Below are 15,723 nucleotides of genomic sequence, written 5' to 3'. Positions count from 1 at the left end.
AGCTCTAACAGTCTACCAGTAACATAATTCAACCGTTTCAACATGCATTGTAACCTCGAGCTGGCTACGTAGTAGGTTGTTTTGCTTGGATATAAAATTTCAGATGGACGGACGGATGTGCCTTAATTCCAATCAACAACTTGCATGCGAGCGAGCAATCAGCCATGTTCCGTGGACTAATTGTCAAACATCATCTCAGTAAGTGACTGCGACCCGACAACGCCTCTGCCTAGCCAATCTCTAGAGTAGCATCACATGCTTGCAAACGTACATACCGCATGCATGTCTGCGGTTCGTGCATGTGTTTGGTGTTGTTTCGTGTCCAATCTATTAGCTAGTAGCGGCGAAATGAAAAATTGTTGGGTCATCTTTTGGCTTGTTTCAACATAAATATGGAAAATTGTTTCTCGATTTTCCCATTTGTCAGATCGCAGCCATGCATTGCTGTACATAATGAACTGTATTTCATGTATCTTATGTCGTAGATGACCAACCAGCCACACTGCTGGTTTCGTCAGACTTTTCTTCTATTCTCCATCGATCTGCCTTACAAATAATATCACACGAACTAACAAACAGAATGAGATAGACGCTGCAATGCACAAGAGAAAAATGAGACGCCATCAACTTTCACAAATAATTGATATTATCTTCCAAAAAACAAATACTAGATATTAATTATACGAAAATTAAGTCATCGTAAATATAGGGCGGTGACTATGCCCATCAAGATGGTGGATAACAACTCTAGAAGTTGCTCCTTTTCAAGCTTAGTCTATTTGTGCTCAATTGGTTATCAACCGAGGTCAATCACTGGAAATGCCTACCCCAAAAGCAAATCTAAAAAGAGAATAGATTGATGAAACAGGTTGCCCCACTGGATCCTCTCTCTGTTTTGTTTGCTTCCTTCAATTACCCAACAACTGGTATCAACACTAGGCACCTTCACGGTCAGGGTTTATTTTATTAGACCACTATGAACACTTGTAATTGGTTATTTCTACTTCAGGCATGGTTCTTTCTAGTTAGTGGAAGAGTGTACAACATAGGGATTGGTATCAATCACACATTTAGGAAAGAAAGTGAAAAGTAGTTGTATCGAAGCGGCGTATATTGTACTTGTTCGGATAGCAAGCTACCTAACGTGATAAGGCTACGGGTGCCCTCCACTCGTGCCTACTTTCAGTAACATATAGCTATTGCATGCAAGCTCAATCTTCTATCTCGCACTGTTACGCGCTCAAAACAGCCAATTCGTTCGTATGGCCAATGCAACCCATAGAGTTTTGGGGAGGCAGAGTACGATGGACGAAGTAGTGAGAACGAATGAAGATAGAGCTAGGGAAAGCCTTACTCCTTCTCTTGTGGCGCCCCTTCCTGATGAGGAAGATGCTAAAGATGGTTCGGTAGACTCCTCGAGAGCCTGCCTGAAGCAATCCCTTCGATCGACCATCCCTTGCTTGACGAGCAGCTCTTTCTATTTGCTTGACAAAGCCGATGTTGATCTTTCTAAATGCCTCACTGCCTGAACTTAGAGAGGACGAATTAGACTGCCTGATTGACTACTACTTCATTTTCTTACCCGACCAAAAAGTTATAGATTCCAAATAAGAGCACATCGACTAGGTCCCAACTATTTCTTTTTTGAATAATAGTTAGTGGGTGTCCTCTAACTAACCTTATTCCGTTTAACTATTAGTAGATGACCTTCCCTTGGCTAATCATAGGAGCTAATCCTCACCCGGGGGGTCCGTGGAATAGGCGTACATGGAATTCTGGGCCCTCCCCTAATGGCAATTCACCGTCCCATTCTTATGGACAGACAGAAAGATCGGATTCGTAAACAGCCTCCTCAAGTGAGGTGCCCTCGGCGGCTAAGACACACGCTGGGTACTATTTGTGGAAAGTGATGCTTGGGATGAACAAGTGTATTTTTTGGCTTTCGAGCAGTAGTGGCAGTAGGGCAGGAGAGTTGGTTATTCAATTGATCCTCTGATGTTGGCCCTTCTGCATAATCCAGCAAGGCTCAGAAGTCTAAGCTATTAAAGTACGGTTGACGGATAAGAGGCCTTCGATATGTTAAGGGAGAGAGGGGAGACTCATTCCAGAGTTGGGTGGAAATCGTTGATAGAAATTTGGATTTTCCCTGAGGTACGATAGCGTCTGAACTAAAGAAAGGGGATATGGAAAGTGAACGTGGTAAAGGATACCAATAGTAGGTTCCCTTAATGACTTTAGGCGTATTTTTCTTTGAACAAATAAATCTATAAATAAAATTGGATGGATCTTCCACCTATTCTATGAGTGAATCTTATCATCACTAACGAGTGGTATCGTATCACCATCTTCGTCATGAAAACATCTGTAGAGCTAAGCCAGTGTAGGCTTTGACACTACTTATATTCGCTACAAGTATTACACTCTCTTTGCTACACTCTTCTCTTATGCTTCGCGCTTCGCATATGCTAAATAAGCCGCTCATCCCTGCACGAATCCTACCCACATAGGAATGTGGAACCATCGGATAGAGGCAAAACATATTCAATCCCAGGAGAGAAGTCACGGTTTCGATAGGACCATAGGACCAGGGAGAGGACCCTGATCACCTTGCCAACAAATTCAAGGCCTTAGGAAAATCATCCTACAATGGACCATAGGGCGGCCGTATGCATCATTTTGATGCAGAGGCTGGGGAAACCCATTTCGAAAAAAAAGAATGGACCATAGGGATTGAGAATGAAAGAAACATAAAAGTAAGGTTAGGGGATAAAATGAAAACCTCCTCCCATTCAAAGTCGTCTTCAAGTACCTTTTGATTCTAAACCGAGCATGGATGGATCAACTATAGGTTCGAGTTTAGCCAAGATACGTACACGGCTCGGTGTATTAAAATCCAAGATAGAATCAGGGCTATCTAAAAGCTAGGAAGGAGAAGACTCGGTGATTGAATATGACTTTCTAATAGATCCTGCTCTTCCTTAAGCGCTAGTTCTATTCACAATGGTTCGGTTTCGAGAGGGGTTGAAGTAGTTACCTAAGAAGATAGATGAATATTCCATGATTTACGATTATCAAATCTTCTTATAGAAGTCTAGTTCTTCATTCTTTTATAAAAGGAAGTCTTGCTCTCCTTTCTTGCCGCTACTTGCGTTTGCGAGCCAATCTTCGAACTGTTACCGAGGAGTCATTTACTCATTAGCTGCTTGAATGTGGAAATATTTCAGCATATCTGCTCTTAGGTTAGTACGAGAACTCGAACCTACTCGTGCTATAGTCGAGGATGTACTTAATTATACGAACCTAAAGAGGGATCAATTAGTGGGGTTCATTTTTCTTAAGCAATTCTAGGCAAGACCTTGAATCACAGGGTTTGTTCCTGGCAACCTAGCATTCTTTATATTGGCATAAATTGGTGTGATGGGACGGATGTTGTAAAAAGCTTTTTCCTTTGACCGGAATCGACAGGTGTGAACTCATCTTGGATGAGTCAAACATAGGAGGGAGGACCTCCTGGCAATATCCAGCATACTAGTAATCGATTATTTGGCATTTTGCGATCGAACAACCTATGAACAGTTGTAGCCTACATAACCTACCTACCCAGACCAAGGGAAGAAGGTAGCAGAATACTGTAGTTCTAGACCCCTTTTTTCAAATAAAGGAAGTGACAACGTTTGCCCGAAGAGGTTGAATCAATAGTAAGAAGATATCACCTAGGCACCGAATCCAAAATAACAATCAGGAATAGGACTAGGAGAATGAGGACTAATTTAAGGAGTAAAGCAGTAATTGGGCTTAGTGTTCCAATTGCACCTCAGGACTATGACTGATAGGTAAATTCCCCTTACTTAACCAATGAAGGCGGGTAGGGCTTTTCTTTCTTTTGTTTAGGATTGGCAAGAGGATCTTCAAAGCTGTTAGAGAATGCACTCTTATCACTATAGGGACGCGACATAAATTCCTCGAAGGTATTATTAAAGGGATGTGGTATTACCGGTGTTAGCGATGAAGGGATTGTTTGCAAGAGAAGGTTGCCCTGTTAAGATACGAACAGGGGGTATGCCACACATAATAGTAAAAAAAGGTAGAGAAGAGGATTGAGGGATAGAAGGAACTAGAGGCCAACAAGGAATAGAAGAAGTTGGTCCACTCGTAGCTCTTCTTCTGTGTTTAAATATTTACTCACATCGCGGGAGTGCATGCTGCTCGAGCTAAGGATATGCCCCGAACTCTTGAATAGATCTCGCTTGCTTTGGACGATAGCTTAGATGACCAACCGTTAGGCATGGTTACAAATGATTTAATAGTAGGACGGCCTCTTGTTTGGTGAGCCAACCGGCTTCACCCGAGGATGAAGGTAGTAGAACAAAGAGGAACCGCATCTTTTCCTGGCCGGAGAGGAATCAAGGTCCATCTCATTAAGGCCGAACATTTAGTCTCGTTCTCGATAATAATAGGGAGCGTCTGGTCTTGTTTGATTTTTCTTTCAAGGATTCAGTCTTTCTTGCAATTTGAATGCATCATTTCCTCCATTTCTCAGAACTTATCACGGATCTAGGCCCGCTAGGACTCGGTGGGGATTTATGGTAAATAAAGCTCTCTTGGGGTTGGAAGCCTGCACCCACTACTCGATGTTATCGCTCTGCAGGATTCAACAATGGATTTTTCTTCCTCAGTCTCTTTGAACTTTTCCAATCCTGCTATTTTCTCCAGTTTTTTGGAGTAATATGATCCCTACCCCTTTTCCCTCTCTAATGAAAAGAACTACCAATGCAAAAAAAATGAAATGAAATGAACAATTGGTACTTCTTTCATTTAATAAATTAAACCTAAATAAAGTATGTAAAAAAAGATCCAACCTAAAACTTAACTACACCTTGCCCTCCCACTGAACCTTCTTTATAAAAAAAAAGGAAGAGCGCACCAAAACAAAAAATAATCTAGAAAAACTTTGCAACTTACGCTCTCATTGCAGCAGCACCTGTTAAAATGGCGGCAAGAATGAAAATACCAAAAAGATGGGTTTTTTAACCTCTGACGAACCGAACCAACCATGCCCCCCCCCCCCTCTTCTGTCAACCGATAAAAGAGCATAGCCCGGGAATGAACCATATTGATCCAAGGAAAGAAGAAAGGTAAACTAGACCATGGGAATCTTCTAATGAAGGTTCTTTGTTGCCTCGTCTGCTTAGCTTATAGAATCACATTGTTATACCTATAGATAGGATTGAATCACACGGTTTATCACGATAGACGTTCCAATCAATGGTTGGATGATTAAACCATCGAACTATTCCATTCCACTGCTGACTGGCGGAAACAGAAACTTTTTCTTACTGGTGGACTAAACTTGGGAATTCACACCGACGGTTAGATGGTTGTTTGCTTGTGTGCTTATTTTCCTTCCCCACTCAAAAAACAAGTGTTACAGAATGTTCTTCAATTCAAATAGGTAAATGAAAGAGTTCAGACTTTTAGCAATATTTATGTATGTATGTGGGGATACATTAAAACCGTGCCCAGAAACCAACATTAAATGTCACCTAGTATAAGGTTTGGAGTATTATTAATATTTATTATTGCTATTGTTATTATTATTTGGACATGATACCATCCTTGCAAGTTATAGCATGCAAACTAATATTCAGAATGAGATGCTGCAATTTGAAGATATAAGGAGGGTTCAGGAGATCCCGTTGTTCAGCAGATCCTTGATCTACAAAATTAATACAAAAATGAGAGTTCATTTCTTTGAAAAAATAGAATATTCCCATCCCCGTGTAGGAATTTTCTTCCTTCATCATGCATGAGCACATTTTTGATAAACTCGTTGTTCTCCACACCATCCTCCTAGCGGCAAATCTAGATCCGCACACGGCCCTCTAGCAAATCTACACACCATGCATATATCCTTCTCATGGAAGATATAAGGAGGAATTTTCACACGATTAGAGAAAATAATTTGAGATAAAAATAAATCATAATTTGGAAAAGGGGGACTTTGGCACGGCTTCTACCGAGGAAAAGACACAATATTGAGTCTTCATGGATATCCTTCCATGTCTAGAACTTATGCACCATCTCTATGGCAAGGTTTGTCACATGGGATGGTATTGCAACTAGCTAGGGTCTACTTGTGGCGGCGTGGTGGGAGTGGAGTGGTGATGGGAGTTGGGGTAGTGTTCACAAGGGGCAGCATTGAGTGTGGAGAGTAGGACAGCGTTGCTAGTGTTTCAAAGGGGTGGTGTGCAGAGTGGGGATGGAGTGGAGAGTGCAGATTGGGGATGAGGTTTCCTTATGTTCTAAAGCAACGCGGTATGGGAGTTTTTCTGGATAAATGGAATGTATTTATATCGCGAAGATACCAATTACACCCAGCCTATGCATCAACAATGTCAACCCTAATGATAGTACAGATGCACACATCTGGAAAAAAAAGCTAAAATGAGAAAAGGCCCACTATAGTGTTCTAGTCCTTACAGCAGGAGCACAAATGCCACAATGATAATAGTCCAAGTTCTCCAAAAGCGACGCCTCCTATAAAGAAACATTGCACAAGCCCCGTCGTTGCCCAATCATAGATCTTAGGCTTTCACCCTGAAGAAAATCTTCGTGCTCAAAACAATGCCTTCAAGAAGGCCATTGCTAGGCACAACCAATTAAGGCCAGACCTTGGATATTCACCCTGAAAGATAGGACATTGAACTTCTCATGTGTTCACGACTCCACTCGCATATTCCTGCTATGAAGCCCGAAACACCAAACAGGTTCACCATCGATGAATAGCCTTGAACCACCAGCACTAGTCCTCAAACATCGGCTTCCATGACGTTCTCTGCCTCTGACTTCAGCATGGAACCAAAAAAGACATGTACCATGATGGCAACACATAGCAGAGCTTCGCGTCGCTCCCTCCTGAAACCAAATGGTTGGAAAAAAAACATTGGAACGCACGACCGAATCATGTCTGATTCAGTGATCTCCAGGCATGAGTTGTACAAGGGAGTTCGTCGGTGGAGTCTTCCGGAACTCGACACTCCGGTCAGATCAAGGAGGACAAACATCTAGTATATCTTCTTTCTAACGCGAGAGGAACCCTAGGACCTCCAACTTTATTCTTCAATGTGGATGAACAGGCCCCCACGCCGTTGTCTATCACCCAAACATGACAAAGGAGGTTCAAAACCTCCAGCGTAGTATGAAACGACAGGCTCACCAGTGACATATGAGAAATGCGGTGCCCACTGCTGCCGCACTGGCAGCCATCACCCCAAGGCCGACGAGGTACGTGAAGCAGTCGTGGCCCGCGTGGCCAGAGTTGGAGATGAAGAGCCCTTCAACAAGTGTGTCACAAAAGGATGAGTTTCAATTTCTCAAGGGTGCATAGTGAGTCTAGCATGGTGGATTTTGCGGTGGAACATCCTTGGCAGCGACATTCAACATGGCCAATCTCCTGCTTGGGATCACATTGGACCCATCGAAAATGTCGCATAGATTATAGAGACCATTCATATATGCCATCATTCACCTACATAGGCATTTAGAAGATAAGTGTTTGTCTTGCTTCAAACCTATCCCAAGTACTCAAGTGTCACAGTAAAATATATCGGACCGTATATCTAACACCGTATTTGTTGCGCGGCAAGAACAGTCGTGCCCCAGGGAATTCTCAGCCTTTATGGCTTGTGTGTTCTTTTTCTAAGTGTACCAAAGGGAATTCCGGGTTCTAATATTACGTACCACCGCTCTTAGTCACTTCTACTTTCCACCTGTAGTGAATTAGAGCTAATATTACATTTCATGATAGGAGGTTTTGGAACCAACTCGTAAAACCAGGCAACCTCCTTTTGTTTCTCCACCAGAACCACCTTCAAAACTATTGTCCATGGGTCGTTTATAGAGTAGAAATCAACTCCAAAAACTTGTGTGATGGCTACTTCACACACAATATCAGTTGGGTTCCTGTTGTAGAACCAGATGTAAGGATATTTACCATGTATTACTTTTTTTTTTAAACGAGGCAAAAGCTTTGCCTTTCGTTGATATAGAAGAAAAGGGTTGGCCCGTTTATGAGGAAAACTGGCCGAAAAACCTTACCGCAACACCACACCTCAACGCAACAGGCGGAGGCGAAAGACCGGAGCCACCGCTCCAACTACCACGTCGACCCCAAGGCCGCGCCCCGCCTGGCCGAAGACGAACCTGCCTCCGCCGAACCACCAAAACACTCCACAAACCCCTCTGTCCGGTGGACGTCCAAAGCGAGGCCCCAAGAGGCAAAGCGACACAAGAGCGCCGCCCACGCCCGATCCCGCGAGGGATCTAGGGTTTTCCCCGGAGAACCCGGGCGGAGATCAGGAGACACCCGCTTCAACGACGCCTTCAAGAAGGATGCGGCGCCCACGGGCGTCACCGTCGTCGGTCCAGGCCGGCCGCCAAGACAAAGCTTTCACCCAGCGAAGAGTCCCAAAATCTCGCGCCCGCCTAACAAGGACCGGCACAGACCACCACCTGCATCCGCCGGAACGCTGCCCCCAGAGCAACGTGCCTGTAGCCAACGGAGCACCGCCGAAGAGCACCGAGGGCGCCGCCGGAACGCCGCATAGAGGGGACGCCGACCAACACCAACTCGAGGCTCGAGGACGAGCGCCGAAGACCGCAGACAAGAGCTCCCAGATTATTATTATTGTGCTGCAAATCGAACATGTATGCCCAAAGATCATCCAAATCATAGTAGATCACCAAATCTTGTATTCATAGGACACTACTAGGAAACTGCATATTTGTGGCACACGTTTTTTACTTTCTGTGGCGCATATTCCATGCGCCACAGAAGTCACGTCACTAAATTTTATTTCTGTGACGCATTGAATTATCAAATTTTTGTGGCGCATATCCACGATATGCTCCACGGAATTCTCAAAAAATTTAAAAATTCAAAAAAAAAATAGGAAAAATAAAAAGAAGTGAAATAATCTGAAAAAAAAACTAAATATGTGAAATTTTTGAACATTTATTAACATTGCGAACATATCTCAAATCATATTAAAATGACAACTTCCTCTCGGTCACTCATCCTCTAATTACTCCAACCAAAGGCACGTTTAACTTCTAAGTTCTGTTTAATTGAGCTACCCTTATGCTACTATAGTTCTTATTCATATTAATATCATATCAACCCTCTTAAGACAATAATTTCAAAAAGAAATTCAAAAATTTCAAAAATCTAAAAATTTGAAAATTTTGAAAATATGTAATATTTTTAAAATTAAATAATTTTAATAATTCAAAAAAATATTTTTTCTAAAAAAATTAGTTTTTCCAAAAGTATCAAAAAATTCTTAAAGTTCAAAAATTAGAAAAGAAACTAAAATTTTAAAAACAAAACTAAAAATTCAAAAATCAAAAAAATCAAACGAATATAGAAATTTAAAAATATTCAAAAAAATATTTTTTAGAAATTTTAAAAAATTAATATAAAAAATAAAAAACCTAGAAGTTCGAAAATTTTGAAAAGATTTTAAAAGTTCTAAAACTTCAAAAAAAACCTAAAATTTAAGAATTCTAGAATTTAAATTCGCCACAGAAATGTGTATTTATGTGGCGCATATATCAATATGCTCCACAGAAAGCCTCAATCCTGTGGCGCATATTTTTTTTAGGCACCACAGAATTCCAACAATTTTGTGAAGCATATTTTTTTATGCGCCACAGAAATAATTTTATGGAGCACGGTTTTTTAAATGCGCCACAAAATCTATTTATATCTATAAACATTTTCCTAGTAGTGGGACAACTTCAAAATCTCAATAACTCAAGATCCATATGCCACCGCAAAAGGGTAAACTGCCAAATGCGATGAAGCTTTCATAGTCGGTTGGTTTAAAGAACAATTCTGATATTGCAGACGGTGCTTCTTTAGGTTCTCACTATGATAGTGAATATGGCAAACATACTTGAGAATGCTCCGTTACATTCGGCTTTTGGTATCAGATGCATGTTCATTTTTCTTTATTTTTAGATTTCATTTGGAGTTCAACAAACATAATCAACACATGTTTATATTGTGTCAATTCATCATACAAATTACATATTTAGTAGCACTAATCCTATTATATTCAAAATGACATACAAATTAGAGTTGCTAAAAACGTTTCTTGGTTTATCCATTTTCTTTCTCACATTGCCTTCTTATGTCCTCATTTACCTGTTTCTGCATGTTTGCTTCATCAGACAATCATCTCTCTTTGGACAGATGAAGATACAATATGTCTTGATCATCTAACAAAACGCAATTTTGCGCGGCAAATTTGCAAGATCAGGTGAGGATTATATATATAAATACAAAGCTATTAGAATTAGACATCTCAAAAAATTACACTGTAGTCCCAAACAATAGAGAAGAGATAATTTCATTGACCTTTACTTGATGCTCGGAGGATGGCTTGAAGAAGATTTTCATGTGTGTGCGGTGTCACCAAAATAGAGATCATCTCACCATCATGGAGATAAAAAAAATTAAAATGGTATTTTCAGCAGTGCATCAAAATGTCACAAAGAAAACGGCTATGTGGTATGTACTGGGACAACCTTTTATTTTAATAATTGATCAATGTGTATGGATAAATTGGTCATAACCGAAAAAAATCCCAACCACTTGAATGCCGAAGTATAAAGAAACTGTCAAATGTAAGGTGATCTAATTTGTGTATCAACCAAGTGACAGTACAAATATACAACTAACTTATAGGTACATGAATATGTATGCATCATCATCTAGTAATAATATACATGCTATTCAACACCTAGGGTGCATGCTATGTTATTTCACAATCCAATTTTTCTTGCATTGTTGCATTCAAAATATATGTTTGAAATAGAAATAATTACGCTCATATCGACATAAGAACACAATATATAAGTCTTAACAACATAGAAACAAAAACAAAACATCATGTATACATTTTCTTACGTTCTTCTTGACTACCGAGGTAAGATAAAAGTTTATGTGACGTAAAAATAATCCATGGTTACGAAGAAACAAGAGAGGTGTAGAATATTTGACTTCCGAGGTAAGATAAATGTTTATGTGACATAAAAGTAATGTATGGTTACGAAGAAACAAGAGAAATGTAGAATATTTATTCTTCACTCTGAGTGTCAAATAGTGCGTCAACATCTAGTAAATCATATACGTTCAGTATTCATAAACTGTATTCGTGTTTTAACTTTCATGCATTTACACCTGAAGGAGCACTTGGAGCATTGGAGAAAATGGGAACTGGATTTATAGGATAACATTTCATATGGACGGATATATAGGTTCCAATCGACAACTGGGCAGGGAGGAATCAGTTAAGCTCCCTGAGTACTTTTCAAACTTTGTCACGCGTCCTTTCTTTGATGTTTCCACGAGTGAGCATGACGGTATAATGTCTCTAGCTATAGCTACTTTCACTCACATGCTTGCAAACGTATATACGGCCGGCATATCTGCGGTTAATGCATGTGTGGGTGGTGGATCATGTTCAGGTAGTGCAGAAATGAAACATTGTTTTTTGAATTTCTGCATACCAAATAATGGCCATGATTTCTATATATCATATGCAGTGATTTTATTTATTCTGCGTCTGAGGTTTAGTCAAACTCAAACTTTATAAAATTTGACCAAATATATAGCAAAACGTATCAACATTCATAATACAAAATTTATATAATATAATAATATGGTCTACGGAGATTTTAGTAATACAGACTATGGAGCTTATAATAATACTCCCCTGTCTCGTTTTAACAACCACGCACGCAGTTTAAGACAAACTTTGACCATTGATTTGGTCAACAAAATATAAATTTTATGCCTATAAAATCTATATCATTAGATTTGTATGCAAAAAAAATATTTCCAATGATATAATTTTTGTGACATATATTTCATATTTTATTGACCAAAATAATGGTCAAAGCAATTTATTAAACTATGTGCGCGCATGCTAAACTAAGACGGAGGGAGTACATGATTTCTATATATCATATCCACCAAAAAAATTCAAGTTTACTTAAATTTATATAATATATCCTCTCAAAAATAATACAATAATAAAGTCTATGGAGATTTTAATAATACTAAAATTCCCTTAGATTCAAACTAATTGGATGTATCTACATCCTAAAACATGTCTAGATACATCCATGTTTTGGCAATTATTTTAAACCAAAGGGAGTATTACATTTTACTTGTTGATATCTTCTTTGCTTATTTAGGTAAACTTGAAAAATATTGACTTTCATTATACCCAAAATGCAGATTAATTGTGAACGAAGGGAGGTGGCCGGAGCAGAGCATGGTTGGGGTGGTGGCGCGTGTCCTGCAACATCCCGACGGGGACTTCACGAGCACGGGCTAGGTGGGTATGTGCTCGGACGGGCCAGGTGGACCTGGTATGCCCCTTGTCGGCATGTCCGTACTGGTACCGCCGCTGGCGGTGGAGGTGGTTCCATCATGCGTGTCCAATACCTCGCCATTCCTCGGTTTTGGGATCCTCCTTGGTCCTGCTGGCTTCGGCCCGTTGGTCGTAGTTAGACGGCGGTGGTGTCCCTATGGCCGTGGTGGCGCAAGATGGTGGGCGGTGTGTCTGGTGGAGCACGATGAAGCGTCCGGGGCAGGGTTGCGAGGGTCGGGAGAAATCTCTATCGGTCTGGCCGACACCGACGCGGTGACGCCTGCGGGCGCCATCTTGCCTTCCTGAAGGGCGTTGGATGAATCCTTCCTCCCTTGTCCCTGCGCGTATAGGGGGGAACCCAGGATTAGTCTGGGCAGCAGCGTCGTCGTCGTCGCATTCCTTCTTGGAGGTGTTGCTTGGTGACAAGGGATTAACTTGTCAATGCCTATAGATTGTAGGCTAGGGTTTAGTTAGAAGTAGAGGGCAAGTAGATCTCGAAGGTTTCAGCCGAAAAGTACTCGACGACTATGAAAACTAGGGTTTGCAGACAATGATTCGATTGATCCTTTGTCCCTCGACTCCCCCTTATATATGAGGTGAAGCCGAGGGATTCGTGCTATACAAGTTTACAGAGTCCGGGATGGTTTCTAACTCATCCCGCCAGATTACAAACAACACTTCCTATTACAACTCTATCTTTCCTTAGTAAATCTTGGGCTCCCGAATCTTCTTATTCTTCGGGTATTGGGCTTCCAGTAAACCCCGGGTACCATCTTCGGCAGGCCCATTTGGGATGCCTATGTCAGTAGCCCCCGAGATTTTACTTGAATCGTAGAGTCAGGGAAAATCTCCATTGTTTATTTTTACTCGAAAGCTTTAACCTTTTATATTTCTTCACATAAAATTCTATATTGTACAGGGATACTGGTAATTGGGGCTAGTTCATCTGACGGATCAGGTACTAGTTAACTGCTCTAGTGGCAATCCGCAAAAACCTACTTCAAAATCACGTCCCGGACATGATCTCGGGATGCGGTGTAAACTTCGACAGGTGCCGCTTAAGGTCTTACCATTCTGTCGAGTCCCAGTAAAATTTATCGGGTACCTAACGCGTCCGTTAGGATTTTCTTCGTATCTGTTGATACGGATAAAAGTAGCAGAGCGCAGTCTTTGGCGATGCCACGCCCAGCAGAACGGATCTGGGGTCTTACCTTCGCAAATTTGCGGCATTCAGAAATTGATCGCAACTTCGGCGTTCTGAGAATATATTGTCGAGTGCTTTTCCGGCTGTTGGAATGGCACATTTTATCGAGTCATATATGACTTATATTGTTCTCCCGATGGGAGTATATGTAGAGTTAATTATAACTCGAAATATACTCTCTTGTTTTTCTATTTTTGTTAATTTCATCGGGCACGCGAACAGCGTTCCCGATGGGAGTAGCCCCCGAGGCTACAGCCAAGGACTTGTGCTTGGTTGTAGGCTCCCGCAATTTCTATATTTATCATACTCGAAATTTACTTTTTTCTGAAGTAGCCCCCGAGCATTTGGGCAAAAACTTGTATTTGACCAAAGGTTCCCGAGGTATTGAATAATTCTTTCGTCGCCGTTTTTCTTGTCGACATACTTCCCTTAATCAAATTTACTTCATCCTTCTCGAATAGTCGTGATTTTTCTGCCCGTGGGTCCATTGCTTCGACTACGTTGACACGTCGTGCAAGTAGTGGACACACGTCCTCCGCTTTTTCGGCGCACGTACGGTAACGCCTATTTCAGTAAAAATACTCTTTTGCCCTTGTGTCTAGAAGATCCATCCTCACCACACGATTTCTTCATCCAACGGCACACTGCTTCACCCGAATCTTATATAAACCCTTCTTCAACCTTCGTTCATCCCTTCGCTTGCGCCGCCACCTGTTCCTCTTCGCAAAACTTCCCCTGCGCCCAACTTTCTCCAATCTTCCGTACGCACATACATTGCTCTGCCCACTGCCGTTGATGCCACCGCGCACGCGTCTGACTCGCCACAGCACGCCGGAATCCAAGATGGCCGCCGAGGATCTTGAGTGGGAGAGATCCAAAATCTCCAATCAAGACATCAACACGCTCGAAGAGGCTCGGCCTCATGACGAAGGAGGACGCCATCCGCTTTCCTAGCGAAGAAAGCTACCCCAAGCCTCCAATGGAGTATCGGGTTAGTTTTGTTGATCACCTGATCCGCGGCCTTTCAACCCCAATCCACGATTTCCTCCGCGGCCTTCTTTTTGTTTATGGGATTCAACTGCACCAGTTGACTCCCAATTCCATCCTTCACATTTCTATTTTTATCACACTTTGCGAATGCTTCCTCGGAATCCCTCCCAATTGGGCTCGTGGAAGCGCATTTTCTGCCTCCGCCGTAATGGCTCCCACAACGTCACTTATAACATAGGTGGCGTTGTTATCGTGTTCGGACTGATGTCGATTATTTCGACGTCAAGTTTCTCGATTCTGTCCAAGGATGGCGCAAAAAGTGGCTCTACATCCACGAAGAAAGCGCCAATTCGTGGAGCACAACATAGTTCCTTTCGACGGAAGTGCCGGGATTCAGCGTCGCCGTTCTGGGATGCCGAGCTTCGAAGAAGAGAAAAAGCGACAGAGGCGCTCATGGCTCGTATCCGTCATCTTCAAAACACTCGAGGCAAAGAGCTATCTGGTGTTCAAATTCACGCCTACTTCCTTAGGATTAGAGTGCAGCCTCTTCGAGCTCGCAAAAATCCCCTTTGGACGTATTCGGTGAAAATGACGCCAACGAGAATCTCCGGTGATCTTTACGTAAAGGACTTGGAAAAATTGGTTCGAAGAATTTCTCGATTAGGCAAGAAGGATCCTATTCCCTCCTCTCGTCGAGTGGAACCATACAGTGCTTCCAATCCTCTTCCCGAGGTATTTTGTCTTCTCGAAGTTTTATCTTGTTTTGAATCTGTTCCTCGTATCTTATTTGCGAGTGGTATCTCACTTATTCTCTTTTGTCACTATTTCTTTGTAGAATCATCCTACTATGGCTTCCTTCCTCCTCTTCACGAGGATGGAGAGGTCGAAGAAAGAGCCGTTGTCGATGATGTCAACCAGGAGACCCCTCTTTTGTGAATGAACTCGCAGATTCTCGAAAATCTGCGGGATCTCTGAGAAGGATGCTGCCTCTCGAAGATACAACATCAGCACAATCTCCTCCTCCTCGCTGTTTCTCCGAAGAGCAAAAGGAAAAGGAGCAATGCCGAAGATTCCGGGACCTCGAAA

The sequence above is a fragment of the Lolium rigidum genome, chromosome 4, assembly GCF_022539505.1.
Source record: "Lolium rigidum isolate FL_2022 chromosome 4, APGP_CSIRO_Lrig_0.1, whole genome shotgun sequence".
Classification (NCBI taxonomy): domain Eukaryota; kingdom Viridiplantae; phylum Streptophyta; class Magnoliopsida; order Poales; family Poaceae; genus Lolium; species Lolium rigidum.
Note: the sequence above shows the minus strand (reverse complement) of the source record.